Source organism: Leuciscus leuciscus (genome assembly GCF_965113295.1).
Source record: "Leuciscus leuciscus genome assembly, chromosome: 1".
Lineage (NCBI taxonomy): Eukaryota > Metazoa > Chordata > Actinopteri > Cypriniformes > Leuciscidae > Leuciscus > Leuciscus leuciscus.
In genome coordinates this window covers 7464313-7480058 of record NC_138725.1, presented here as the reverse complement: position 1 = coordinate 7480058, position 15746 = coordinate 7464313, and the positions used below count along the sequence as shown (strand labels likewise).

The 15746-nt window shown below is 42.5% G+C and overlaps 1 long non-coding RNA gene across 1 annotated transcript; it reads right to left on the bottom strand.

Annotated features, from left to right (window-relative positions):
* Positions 1-246: 246 nt before the first annotated feature.
* LOC309492969 lies at positions 247-1815 on the bottom strand. The gene is made up of 5 exons (XR_014203758.1): positions 1453-1815; positions 961-1001; positions 790-821; positions 646-693; positions 247-393 (listed from the first exon to the last, which is right to left on the bottom strand). It is a non-coding gene; the product is annotated as an uncharacterized lncRNA (long non-coding RNA).
* Between the last annotated feature and the right edge of the window lie 13931 nt (positions 1816-15746).

The window sequence follows — 15746 nt, the reverse complement described above, 5'->3', positions numbered from 1 at the left end:
GTGCTTTCTCTGATAGGCGGGTTTCGCATAGGCGGTGTTCTGGATTAGTGGGAGTGGCTTGTGGAGCTGTGCAAATGTGTTGCATTGTGGGAGTTGTGGTTTACCATACAAATGAGCCTTAAAGTTACTTTCTGTAATAACTCGGTCAAAAAGGCACCAATTTAGAAAATTTCAAAACATTTCAACTACATATATGACCCACTTTCAATGAAGATCAATGTTCCCACGGGTGAAGTGTCCCTTTAAGATGTCACGCAGCGCCTCTGATATCTTTCCGGTTCGTGCCGCCTTCTGCCTATACAAGGCCACCAGTGCAGGTGTATGTTGGTCAAGCACAGCAGAGAACTGGTTCCGTATGTTGACGTTTGTGATGCATTGGAACTCAGCACAAAGCTACAAAAACAAAAACAAACCAAAATAATTATATAAAAAGACTAATTCTCGATTTGCAACAGAAAACACATTTGTGATGCAACATGTTCAGTTAAAATACATTGTTGAGCAACATGGTCACATGCAAAGTGATAGTTCTTACACACAGTGAATAGTGGCATTTGCTGTTCCATTTGAATGTGATACATATAAAAAATTTGCCATAGAAATATGTGTGAAGAGTGGCAGAAAAGAGAAGTGAGTCTGTTTTACCTGTGATTCAATCCGAAGAGCCGGCCATTTCCCCAAGAAGTCCTTCACCTGCACAGATAAAACAATCAATATGAAACCAGTCAAATTATGCAATCAACCTCTTTACAAATTAATGATACAAAATTTCAAGTGAATGTAACTTACCGATAAAGTTGCTCTCTGGTGACAATGTAGGTCTGCACATGCACACAAAAACAGACAGCAGTATGTTTAATTTTTAAGAGACGTTTGATTGATGCTAATGAATTAGCTGCTAGGCTCCAAATAAAATAAATGGTGAAAAATAGTTACAGCCTAAATTAACATTTGAGTCACCTTGATTTTGGGGATGCTCACTGCACTCCTTCCACTTAAACCTATAATGAAAAGACGTTTGTAAAGGTTTAATAAAAACTTGCATAGTTCATTCGGTAAATATTATGTCCATAACCTTAACTTTGTTTGAGTAAAAGTTAACGTTACTGCTAACTTTAGCCACTAGCTCATTTGGGTGCATGTAGATAACATCACATTGAACTTGCCAGAGCAGGACGCTTAACACAAACAGCAGCAACACACTCAAAAACAGAAGGACTATCGCTTGCTGAAAAGAGTTATTGACTAACGTTAACATTATTGCCCTGCCACGACATTAACGTTACACAGGATATTATGTCACTAGCAGGCGGACTGACGGCAATCGCGCCCGCGGCACCGCGCTTGCACCTTAAAAATAGCCTCGTCTAACAGTCAAATATCACGTGTAATATGATATTCTTACAATATTACAACAAGCAAAGTAGTTTTGAAGTGTTTTGGTTTACTTACAAGTTGTTTCATGCTGGATACCCCGTCGCTCGAGAGGGTAGCCATCTTGGATAGATTTTTCAGGTAACGTCAGCTGCACGTCATGACGTCATATCACGTGATCGACAGTACACTTTAAAATAGTGAGTAAACCAGCGGTGTTCACTCAGAAATGCTGAGGCACACACACAAATACATATTTGTTCATAGACATTAATAGTTTAAAGGTGGATTAGCTCAGCAAGAGATTTTAACTGTAGTGACCTCAGTCTTCAATTCAGTGGAGTAGAAAAGCTCAGGTTCCTTCTACCTTTTTAATATCAAGTCACCTTTATTTATACAGCGCTTTTTACAATACAGATTGTTTCAAAGTAGCTTTACAGAGATAACATGAAAATAATGCAAGAAAGTTTGTTTTCTAGAAGAAAATAGCTTCACAGTCCAGCTTAAGTCAGTTCAGTGGTGATTAATTTTGTTGTATAAATAAATAAATACATTTAAATGTGTATATATATAGCCACTTTGGAGAAAACCGTGATATCATCGTCCAGCTCAGTTCAGATCTCATATAATAGTGTCAACGCAGGCAGATCAATAATATTGTTGAATATTAAATTAAATGTCCCCAAGCTAAAAGCCAATTGTGAAAAAGGTGACAAATGTTGTTGTCTGCAATTTGTAAAACTTCACAATAAAATTTGAGATATTCTGAAATGTTTGGTTCATTTTTCTTTATTTCTTCCATTAAATTTATTGCTGGGAAAAAATTTATCGCGTTTAATCGCATCCAAAATAAAATTTTGTGTTTGCATAATATATGTGTGTACTGTGTATAATTATTTTGTATATATAAATACACACATATGCATGTATATATTTAAGATTTTTATTTATATATAAATTATTTATAATTATATATAATATAAATTATGTAGAAATGTAGAAATGTATATACAGTATATACATGCAAATATTTCTTAAATAAATACATGCATATGTGTGTATTTATACATACAAAATAATTATACACAGTACACACACATATATTATGCAAACACAAACATTTATTTTGGATGCGATTAATTTTTTCCCAGCACTAATTAAATTCCTTTGTTTATTTCATTAAATATTCAGATGTTTTTGTGAACGTATATGTTCAGACTGGGTGTTTATTTTGTCCTGTTTTTATAAAAAATATTTGATTAAAGGGGTGGTTGATTATGATTTCACTTTTCTAACTTTAGTTGGTGTGTAATGTTGCTGTTTGATCATAAACAACATCTGCAAAGTTACGACGCTCAAAGTTCAAAGCAAAGGGAGATATTTGCTTTTAAAGAAATCGTTTTTTAAGGACTACAACAAACGGCTGGTAGAGACTACACGAGCTTCCTCCCGGGTTAGTGACATCACTAACCCTATAATTTACATAAACCCCGCCCCCGGGAACAAGATTTATAGATTATCATGACAGAATATGCTAATCAATGACTAGAAGATAACTACACATCAGCTACATAAATTCATCAACTAACCATTCAGAAACGTCCTGTTGCTCTACATGTTGTCACTTCTTCTTGAGTCTCTCCATCATTGTCTGACTCCAGTTTGAACATAAACATTGACATTTCCAGTGCATGTGTGTGTGAGGTAAAAGGACACAAGCTGTTGAAGCTCCACCCCCTGTGCTGAGAGCAGCAGCTAATTTGCATTTAAAGGGACACACACAAAAACGGTGCGTTTTTGCTCACCCTCAAAAAGTGACAATTTTAACATGCTATATAAAAATATCTGTGGGGTATTTTGAGCTGAAACTTAACATACACACTCTGGGGACATCAGAGACTTATTTTACATCTTGTGAAAAGGGCATTATACCACCCCTTTAAGAGACTTTTTTTCATGCAGTGGTTTTAAGGCCCTGACACAGGCGACGTGAGCCAACCCTAGAGTCGGCTTTAGTCATTGCTAGTTCTTTGACGTCGGTTTTGTGTTTCAGGGCCTTAAGAATTTATTTATTTTTCTGTACAAAAAGCTTGTTTGCTGTAGCCTAACCTAATAGTCCAGAGATAATTCAATCCTGAAGTCCTCCCTGGCCACCCCACCCTCTGAGAACAGCCAGCACTGTGTTAGTGTCAGTCATTAACATATGAAAGGTCTTTGTCGTATTCTCTAGTTTATTGCGTGAGTCCAAGAAGCACACACACCTCCATGACCTCTTCCAAGCCTCGCATTTATTCAACTCCCCCAACAATGCCCCCTCCTGGGCAGAAACAATACTCAGGATCTAAACCATGTAACATTATGTTATGTAGTTATGTAGTACACGTTAGTTCCACTACATAGATTATCCCACAGTCTTCACACCTAACAGTTGTCAGTCCTCTCACACCCAGCAGTGTTTCAGCTGTATATGTCCGTGAAATTTCACGGATTCCTGTATATGTCCGCATATGTGAGGTTTCCGGGTTTATCTGGAAATATACTGTTCCATGTTACTCTGATCCGCTTTTTCCCACATACATCCGGCAAACATCAAATTACACAGGAGTTTACCATGCCCGTATTTTTCCGGATTTGAGTCTTTTCATGCAGTGTGATTGACAGTGGCGTATTGGCCTGTAGCTAGCCTACCTTTCAGAGACCTACCTATTTATTGGACAACGAGGTTAGGCCTGCGTCATGTCCAGATCAAGTTAAACAACTTACGTTACCTAGCTAGCTAAATAAAAAATCATCATCAACTAGAGTAATATGGCGGAAAAAAAAGTTCATTCCAGCCCAAATGGACGGATGACTTTGCATTTGTGGAAAAGTCGGGGTCCACAGTGTGTCTCATTTGCAATGAACGTATTGCGTCACTCAAAAAGTAAAATGTTAAGAGACATTCTCTGAAAAATATCCCAATGGGGAATGCAGGAAAAAAGCTTGTGCTGAGCTTCAGCGGATAATGGAAACCGGACAGCTGCTATCATGGACTAATAAAGGCGGGAATCTGAATTTTGCAAGCTTTGCTGGTGCTCTGGAGATTGTGAGGAGTGGGAAACCATTTACAGATGGAGACTACATTAAGGGCTGCATGCTCAGTGTGGCTAAAAAACTGTTTAACAACCTCCCAAACAAGGATAAAATTATCCAAAAAATCAAAGACATGCCTTTGTCTGCAAGAACTGTTCATGATCGTGCACTCGTGATGGCTCGTCAGACAGAGGAGATGCAGATCAACGACATCAGGTAGTTACTTTTCTCTTTCCTTGGATGAGTCTACCGATGTGAGCAATATAGCACAGCTAAGCATAGTCGGGCGGTACGTGACGGTTGATACAGTGCGTGAAGAGTCTCGCTGTTTTGCCGATGAAAGCGGCGAGGATGTGTTAAAATATCTGATGGACTTTGCTGCAGAGAAAAAGCTTCCACTGAATAAACTTATATCTGTGTACTGATGGAGCACCCAGCATGTTAGGGAAACATAAAACAAAACAAAAAACAGCGTTATTGCCACCTACTATATAACTACCAAAACTACCAGTGCAAGTCGTATTACTGCATTTGTTATTACATAAAAATGTGCAAATGTATTTTAATACACAAGTGTACACTTTGCTGTGGCTCTTTTGAAAAATTTCTCAAAATATTTTGTTTGTTTGGCTCTTCTTGTCAGGGTTAGGGTAGGTGGAAGTAGCGAGGACTCACGTGCAGATCAAATGGGCTTTTATTAAGCATAAAATAAAACAAATACAAACAAAACTACCCCGAGGGGGAAAAACAAGACAGACTAGACTTGACTCAGCTTGACTAGACAGCAGGGAAACACACAGCATAGATACGACGACGAACCAGCACAGGACTGCAAACACAAAGAGAATAAATAGGGAGAGCAAACAAAGCAGGTAACGAGGGAGGACAGGTGGGGAAAATGAATCAATAATCAGGTAACAAGGTGGGCGGGGTTAGACAATCGACTAGAGAGCACATGGCACAAGGAAACACATGACAAGCCATGTGCTCACAACAAACAGGACTAGAACACAAAACGAGACATGAACACGCAGCTAGTGAAAACTCATAAGCCACGTGTTCACACAAAACATGACAACATGAAAGCACACAGCCAGTGAAAAACAAGCTGTGTGCTACACAGCACAAGACAAGAAAAAACACATGCAGACAGAAGAGCGCGTGGCTCGAGCGAACTCGAAACCGCGCGCGCTCACGTGACAAGACAGAGCGCACGAGAACAAGCGAAAGCTCATTCCGTGCGCTCACAAAAGAAAACAAACACGCGGAGCATTGATGTCCGAATCCCGACACAGAACCGAAACCTAACCAGACAGACGTGTCGGGATCCAAACACCACGCCCCGCACATATAACAAGGCACGTAGACAAGTGAGTGCACGGCCCGAGCGCGCTCGGAACCGCGCACTCACACAGAGACGAGACAAAACAGGGAGTGTCAGAGCTCTGTCACAAAACCAAGAAATTAACTAGACCGAAGTGACAGAACCCTGACACTACCCCTCCTCCAAGGGACGCCACCTGGCGTCCCAAAGCGGGACATCAAAAACAAGACAGGAACATGACAAGACAACTCACCAACAGACAACACAAGACAGGAAGATCAAGACACAGAGACAAAGTGGGGAGGGAGGGAGGGGAGCCAAGTCAGAGCCAGCAGGAACATCCACAAAGTCAAAAAGAGGGACCAGGGAGGGACGGGCGGGTTGAGCCAGGGAGGCTCAGACAGATCTGGGGTCATGGCAGAAGACCAGGGTGGAACTGGAGGGACAGACCAGGGAGATTCCGGCGGGTCTGGAATCCTGGCTGAGGGCCAGGGCGGTGCTGGAGGAACTGACCAGGGAGATTCCGGCGGGTCTGGAATCCTGGCTGAGGGCCAGGGCGTTGCTGGGACCTTGGGTGGCATCGACAGGACAGGTTGCAAGGGCAGAGCCATCAGGGCAGGCGGAGCAGGCTGGCCAGGCTTGGGAAAGACAGGGACTATAGTGAGGAAGGCCATATAAGGAGGAGCAGGCTGCTTGGCGACGGCTTCCGGGCTGGCAACGGGCTCTGGGACCGCTTCCGGGAGCTTGGCCGAACCCGGCATGACTGGGAGCATGGGTGGCACCGGCAGGGCAAGGAGCTTGGGTGGCGCCGGCAAGGCCAGGAGCTTGGGTGGCGCCGGCAGGGCAAGGAGCTTGGGTGGCGCCGGCAGGGCCAGGAGCTTGGGTGGCGCCGGCAGGGCCAGGAGCTTGGGTGGCGCCGGCAGGGCCAGGAGCTTGGGTGGCGCCGGCAGGGCCAGGAGCTTGGGCGGCGCCGGCAGGGCCAGGAGCTTGAGCGGGGCCGGCAGGGCGAGCAGCTTGAGCGGGGCCGGCAGGGCGAGCAGCTTGAGCGGAGCCGGCAGGGCGAGCAGCTTGAGCGGGGCCGGCAGGGCAGGGGGCCTGGACGGCGAGTCAGGGATAGCAGTCACCTCTGGGACGGTCCCCGGACCCGGAGCCACCGGACAAGTCGTTGAGGAGGCCTTTCTTTTCCTCTTCCGTCTCCGGACCACAGACACAGGGACCACTGGAACTGGAACCACCGGACTCGGGACCACCGACACTGGGACCCCCGACACAGGGACCACCGGAACGGGAACTGGGACCACTGGCCTTGAGTGAGCAACAGGAGCCCTCCTTCTCTTCCTCCGTTTCCGTGAGCAAGGTGGTGCTGCTGCAGTCTCAAGAAACGCCACAGGGGGCGCTGCAGCCTCTTCAGCCGCCAGTGGGGGCGCTGCAGCCTCTTCAGCCGCCAGTGGGGGCGCTGCAGCCTCTTCAGCCGCCAGTGGGGGCGCTGCAGCCTCTTCAGCCGCCAGTGGGGGCGCTGCAGCCTCTTCAGCCGCCAGTGGGGGCGCTGCAGCCTCTTCAGCCGCCAGTGGGGGCGCTGCAGCCTCTTCAGCCGCCAGTGGGGGCGCTGCAGCCTCTTCAGCCGCCAGTGGGGGCGCTGCAGCCTCTTCAGCCGCCAGTGGATAGGAGGCAGATGAGGCGGAACTGTTCTTCCTCCTCCCTCTCCCCGAAGGGGTCATCGGAGGACTGGGGACCTGGCAGCTTGTGAGATGAATAGGAGGTGGGCCAAGAGGTGGAAGGCCTCCCTCCTCACCACGGTTGTATACGTACCCCACAAACTGCCAGAATGAAAGAATCCCCAGCATTCCCATCTCCCAGGCACGGACAGGCTCATTAAGGCCGTTGTTGAAAATGTCCTTGAGCGCAGTGTTGTTAATGTCAAGCCCCTCTGCAGTGATGACAAACTGATGGGCAAACTCTTTCACTGTAGACACCCCTTGGCGAAGAGAAAAGAGCTTGCCATAGTGCTTCATCGTCTGACAAGTGGAGGGGCAAGCACTGGGAGATGGAAACAGGAAGATGACCATCTTTCTGCTGAGTCCTCTGATGGCTGGTTCGTTCTGTCAGGGTTAGGGTAGGTGGAAGTAGCGAGGACTCACGTGCAGATCAAATGGGCTTTTATTAAGCATAAAATAAAACAAATACAAACAAAACTACCCCGAGGGGGAAAAACAAGACAGACTAGACTTGACTCAGCTTGACTAGACAGCAGGGAAACACACAGCATAGATACGACGACGAACCAGCACAGGACTGCAAACACAAAGAGAATAAATAGGGAGAGCAAACAAAGCAGGTAACGAGGGAGGACAGGTGGGGAAAATGAATCAATAATCAGGTAACAAGGTGGGCGGGGTTAGACAATCGACTAGAGAGCACATGGCACAAGGAAACACATGACAAGCCATGTGCTCACAACAAACAGGACTAGAACACAAAACGAGACATGAACACGCAGCTAGTGAAAACTCATAAGCCACGTGTTCACACAAAACATGACAACATGAAAGCACACAGCCAGTGAAAAACAAGCTGTGTGCTACACAGCACAAGACAAGAAAAAACACATGCAGACAGAAGAGCGCGCGGCTCGAGCGAACTCGAAACCGCGCGCGCTCACGTGACAAGACAGAGCGCACGAGAACAAGCGAAAGCTCATTCCGTGCGCTCACAAAAGAAAACAAACACGCGGAGCATTGATGTCCGAATCCCGACACAGAACCGAAACCTAACCAGACAGACGTGTCGGGATCCAAACACCACGCCCCGCACATATAACAAGGCACGTAGACAAGTGAGTGCACGGCCCGAGCGCGCTCGGAACCGCGCACTCACACAGAGACGAGACAAAACAGGGAGTGTCAGAGCTCTGTCACAAAACCAAGAAATTAACTAGACCGAAGTGACAGAACCCTGACACTTCTAGGAAAAAAGGTTCCCGACCCCTGCTCTATACCGACTAAGCTACTGAAAGTGATGCTTCCAGAGATCATAGATTCTCTTCTTAATATCATTAATTAATCTTAGTCACTAGGATATGTACCGAAAATTTAAACCGCTTGTTAAAAAAAATGCAACTTGATCCTACAGAATTAGTCAATTACAGGCCGATCTCGAATCTACCTTTTCTGTCAACGAGACTAGAAAAGGCAGTATCCTCACAACTATGTTCCTTTTTAGAAAGAAATGATATCTGTGAGGATTTTCAGTCAGAATTTAGACCGTACCATAGTACCGAGACAGCTCTCATTAGAGTCACAAAGCTATCATTAGAGTCACAAATGATTTGCTATTATCATCCAATTGTGGTTGTATCTCGCTATTAGTGTTACTCGATCTAAGTGCTGCATTTGACACTATCGACCACAACATTCTTTTAAATAGACACAAAAATGATGTTGGCATTGGTGGAATTGCACTAGCATGGTTTAAATCATACATATCTGAACGTTATCAGTTTTTAGCAGTAAATTAAGAGATGTCTCATCGATCACAAGTTCAGTATGGCATACCACAAGGCTCAGTACTAGGACCACTGCTGTTTATTCTTGTGGAATAACAAATTTAAGAATCTATTTCAAATATGCTTCCGTACATAACATCACGGTAAAGAATTTTGTATTTAGCTTTTAAGGTTAAGATGATGATATCACACGAATGATTCTGCTCAGCAAAGTTGCAATTCCTGTTTTCTCTTTATTGTCTTTAATGGCTCTTGGAGTCCCAGTTTGGATTGTCTTCCCTGTGCACTGTACTCTAGGATTTAAACAATAAAACATTTATAATTATGAAATATGACCTAATAATGCATGGACCACGCACAGCTTACAGGGACCCTGTCAAATAGATCACAGATGGGATGCTGTTTTCAACTTTTTTTTCAGCTGTTTCATGGTACAATTCAGCACAAGTGGACCTATGGAACTCAAGATATTGGGGGGCTCAACTCTTTCCAACAACTTACCCGTATCTTTCCAAAAACTCACCCATCCATATCTCTACGCCTGGTGGGGCTAGATACACGGGACCAAGTCCAATAGACCAGTTGCGGCCCAATTGCTATGCACACAAGACTTGAGCTCAATAGGGGCAAAAATAAGGATGATGCACTACCATATCTCGGTGCCTGGTGGTGCTAAAGAGACAAGACTGAGCCCATTCCACTGTGCGTGGACCAGTTAGTACACATACCGAGTTTCAGCTCCCTAACTTGAGATATTGGGGGCACTCACCCGTATCTTTCCAACAACTTGCCCGTATCTTTCCAAAAACTCACCCATCCATATCTCGGCGCCTTGTGGGGCTAGATACACGGGACCAAGTCCAATAGACCAGTTGCGGCCCAATTGCTATGCCCACAAGACTTGAGCTCAATAGGGGCAAAAATAAGGATGATGCACTACCATATCTTGGCGCCTGGTGGCGCTAAAGAGACAAGACTGAGCCCATTCCACTGTGCGTGGACCAGTTAGTACACATACCGAGTTTCAGCTCCCTAACTTGAGATATTGGGGGCACTCACCCGTATCTTTCTGAAAACTCACCCATATCTTTCCAACAACTCACTTGTATCTTTCCAACAACTCACCCGGCCATATCTCAGCACCTGGTGGCTATGATTTAAGCAATAAAACATTTATAGTTATGAAATATGACTAATAATGCACTGACCACGGACAGCCTAAAGAGGTCCCATCAAATAAGTTACAAGTAATAAGTAACTTATTTGAAAGGGTCCCTGTAAGCTCTCCATGGACATGCCATTTTAACATTTACATTTACATTTATTCATTTAGCTGACGCTTTTATCCAAAGCAACTTACAATTGCTATATATGTCAGAGGTCACACGCCTCTGGAGCAACTAGGGGTTAAGTGTCTTGCTCAGGGACACATTGGTGTCTCACAGTGGATTCGAACCCGGGTCTCTCACACCAAAGGCATGTGTCTTATCCATTGCGCCACCCCCCACCACCCCCGCCATTATTTTAAGTCTAATAATGCATAATTATGAGATTTAAAGTACCCCAACATGTTTGAACAATAGAACAATCCTTCTAACCACTATAGATAGATTCTAAAATAGCTTACCTGTTTTATACACATTATAAAAAGCTCTCTTCACAGCTCTCTTCACCTGTCCAGAAGTTACCTTCCCTCCCGTTCCTGAACCAAAAATCCAATCTAGCTTGTTGCACCGCTCTCGTCTCGGGCGTGGGTAACGTTATCCTCCTTGGCGACAAGTTTTGTCATAGAATGCATTCTGTTCAAGTGCTTCAACAAATTGCTGGTCGAGTTAATAGCGGTAGAAAGTTCTTTAGAAAATACGCACAGTTTGCATTTAACAGTTATATTTTTGTTTTTATGCTCAATGAAATCAAAATAATGTTTTTATTTTTTTAATTAAATAATTTTAATTATCCCTTGATTTCCTAACCCTTCAATCATCCTAGATTTATATGACATTCTTCTGTTAGGGTTTAACAGTTTAGGACCCAAGGACCAGATGTTTGAAAGAAGACCCGGAGTCAGAATTATAATAAATTGAAGAAAAGTTTTACTGAAGATAGTTTGCAGTTTCATCAGCAGAAGTCAGCTTCAAGACGGAAGAAGGAGTTTGTATGCCGACCTGCTTACAGTTACAAAGATCACAGCAGTTATACCCTACACCAAGGGGTCTAAGCTGGTTTCTGACTGGCTAAGAACACATATAATCTAAGCATATTTCCACACATGGATAGATAGAAGAGTATGTCTCCTTTAGTCCATTAGTCAAGATATTTGTCGCACGATTCCTAGATTAAGGTCTGCTGTGACCTCGGAGGTCGGAGAAAGGCGTCTTCGGGTCTGTTGTTGCATGCCGAAGTGTCCCATAGCTCCTATACAGAACCTGCACAGAACATCCAACGCAAAAGAGGAATAATATAAACACTCGACAAAAGATACCAGCTGCCATCTCGCAGTCATTTCACACGAGTTGCTATTCCCGAAATGTATGATGTCGGAGTGAGAGTTAGTTCATGGTGCATTAACTAATGTTCACAGTGACAACGTTTGATTTTAATAATGTATTAGATGCTAAAATTAACATAAACTAACATTAATAAATACTGTATTGGTATTGTTACATACTATAAACTAACATTAACAATAATCAATAACAATAATTAAAAGTGTTACCAACTATTAAGTTGATTAAAGTTAAAAATATGACAGTACATTAGTACAAAACATTATAATACATATTTATATTAATCATCTTTGCACAGTTAGTTTCTTAATAAATATGATGCCCTATATGAGTGTCCTAATATTGGAAATAAAAAGGTTTCCTTTTACAGTACAGTTTCACTTTACTTACTGAGTAAGTTGTCATGTTTTCCTTGGTAACGTTGCAGGACATAAGAGGTAAAAAATGTTGACTATATGTAAAAGGGAATGATCAGGTTATATGGTACAATTCCGGTAATACCGTGGAAATAAACAAGACTTCATTTTACAGTACAGTTGCACTTTACTTACTGAGTAAATTGTAAAAACATCTGCAAGAACATACCCAGTATTTAAGATGTGCCATGACATTAGGAAAAACTGTTCCTGCGGGGTAGTTACCAAGTAAGTGTAAGGTACATTATTTGATAAACCCTCTATAAATGGGTGTAGCAATGAACAACAACTATGTAAGACAAGGTAATTTATTGGAAACTACCATCTTAATTTCAAGATAGTAATAAATAAACATGGACTGTTACCAACATAACCCTAGGATAACTACAAACCTAACTTGAATTGATGGGTAATACTGGAGGTGTTTCTAAAAATTGGCTGCCTAGATTCTGAGGAAGTACACAATTAAATCTGAGTGATTACCAACCTAAACAGGTAACAAGTACACAGTACTTTGTTGAGTTGATATTTAACAGTGGTGTTTTTTTTCCCTGGTAGTTTCTCTGTAATTGCATACTAATCACCTTAAGTAATTAAACACTAAAATACTATAATTTACCATATGCTTACCAGGTAAATACTTAATAATTAGTTTGTTTCTCTGCATTTACATACTTGTTACCTGTGGTAATTACCAATAACCAACTATAACTTACCATATATTTACCCGGTAAATACCTAGTAATTAGTTTGTAGTTTCTCTGCATTTACATACTTGTTACCTGTGGTAATTACCAATAACCAACTATAACTTACCATTTATTTACCAGGTAAATACCTAGTAATTAGGGGACTGTAAAAGGAAGGGTTACCTGAAATTCAATGTAGTATGCACTCCAGGCAATGTGAAGCACTGATCGGTGCCTTCACTGTCTAGCAGATTTTTGCGTTTTTACCGTTTAGATGGAAAAGCGACAGTGGAGCGTTTTTAAGATTTCCACTCTGGAGGGTGGTTTCACTTTTTTGCGTTTTTAAGCCCCAAAAACGGCGTCGCCGTCTAAACGAAAGGCACATCTGATAAAATATTTTTACATTTTCACCCACAAGCGTTCTCGTGTAAACAGGGCCTTAATCATGGGCTAATGCTTTCTCAATGGATCTGCCAGCTCTGTGATGTTTCTCGTATGCTGCAGAAATGGCAGCTCTCTCTTAAAACAGTTGCAAAATGTGACCATTTACTCGCAGAGTAGAGCCCTGTATAGTGCTGTATTTCTGTTTTACATGAGCACCACCTACTGTCAGAGATCAGTAAATAGAAAGTAAAAAAATAAAAAAAAAACATTTAAATGATCATTTTGCTACAGTTTTTGCTTGAACAAGTTAAATATATCTAATCATTTCTGTAATACATTTTCTTTTTTAATTTTGCAACTTATCAAGCGTTAAAGGGCACCTATTATGCAAAATTCACTTTTACATGGTGTTTGAACATAAATGTGTTGGCAGTGTGTGAGCAAAACCACCCTAGAATGATAAAAATCTACCCAGTGTTTTTTTTACAATCTCAATAACTCATAAGCACTGTCTCAGAATGAGCTGTTCTAAGATTATACGCAATGTGATGTAGAATTGCACAAGCCCCACCGACGTGGTTTGATTGACACTGTGGTTTTTGCATAGACCCCGCCCTCGGTGATTGTCCTGTCTGTCTGCCTCGCTGCCTTCTGTGAGTGTGTTTGCTTCGGTGCTGTAAGCTCCGTTTAAGCCTCGTATTTCTTTGTTTTGAACCATCATTTACTACAATTTCTAGTTGTTTATACTACCACTAAATACAGCTTACCCAACATCTCAGATTAACCTGACATTGCTAGCTTCCGTTAGCACAACATGCTAGCCTGTTAACGCGCCACCCGTGCGCTCAGCTATCTTTTTTTTTTTTTTTTTCTCTCGTGCGCCCGCGCCTTTGAGTTCATAAAAAGCTCAGGTAAGTAAGAATCAGTCAACAAACACGGTGAGTAATGTCTTGTCCTGTTATTGTCACCTGCACTTCATGTCACATGTTTAGCATAGCCTTCTCTGTCGGCAATATAGGATTTATATGTGATAAATGCAAGGAGACAGTTAGGCTGACAGAGAAGATTTCAGAATTAGAAACACGCATCCAAACTTTAATTGAGGATAGTAAGAGTGCTAGAGATTTAAATACTACTTTGGATGCGCCTAGCATAGTGAACTCTTTACATGAGTCGGTTCTGGCTGAAGTAGAGCCTATGCAGCCGGGCAAATGGGTGACAGTGAGGGATCGCTCTAGTCGCGGATCAAAAAAACACTCTTCCGTTCCGATTACCATAACAAATCGATTTGCCCCGCTCAGTGAAACACCCACTGAGAATGATTGTGCCCTAGTTATTGGCGATTCTATTACACGGAACATGAAAATAGAGACACCAGCCACCATAGTCACATGTTTGCCGGGAGCCAGAGCGCCTGACATCAAAGCAAATTTAAAAGTGCAGGCTAATGCTAATCGTAAATTCTCTAAGATCATTATTCATGTCGGCACTAATGATGTTTGACTCCGCCAGTCGGAGATCACCAAAATTAATATTAAAGAGGTGTGTGAACTCGCAAGTACGATGTCAAGGACTGTAATTTGCTCTGGCCCCCTTCCTGTTCGCAGGAGTGATGAGATAGTTAGTAGATTGTGTTCGCTTAATGGTTGGCTGTCTAAGTGGTGTCCGCTTAATAATATAGAATTCATAGACAATTGGAAAAGATTTTGGGGCAAACCTGACCTGTTGAAAAGAGATGGTATTCATCCCTCCTGGGATGGTGCTGCTCTTCTCTCTAGTAATATGGCACATAGTCTTAGAGCTCAAACATGACAATCTGGGGCTCAGGTCAGGAAGCAGACAGACTGGCTAAACCGACCGTCTGCTAGCGGTCTCGCGTCACCAAGGTCAGATAAATCCCATCACATAGAGCCTCTTTCACCTAGCTATCATCATATAGAGACTGTCTGTTCCCCGAACTTGGAAATCCCAAAAACGTTTAAACCCATCTAAGGTTAAAATTTTTATTGATGTTCAACAAATAAAAAACAGCTAAAATACAGATGAGCAAATACTAAAGCTTGGGTTGCTGAATATTCGATCGCTTACTTCAAAAGCACTCATTGTTAATGATATGATTTCAGATAATAACCTAGATGTGCTGTGTTTGACAGAAACCTGGCTAAAACCAAACGATTACATTACTTTAAATGAGTCCACCCCGCAAGATTATTGTTATAAACATGAGCCTCGTCTGAAACGCAAAGGGGGTGGTGTTGCTGTAATTTATAGTAATATTTTCAAAACCACTAAGAAATCAAGTTTTAAATCTAATTCTTTTGAAGCATTGGTGCTTAATGTAAAAATATATAGTATAAACGATAAATCACGTTTAAGATTTGTGCTGGCTACTGTATACAGGCCACCAGGGCACCATACAGACTTTATCAAAGAATTTGCAGACTTTCTATCAGAATTAATATTGACTGCAGATAAAGT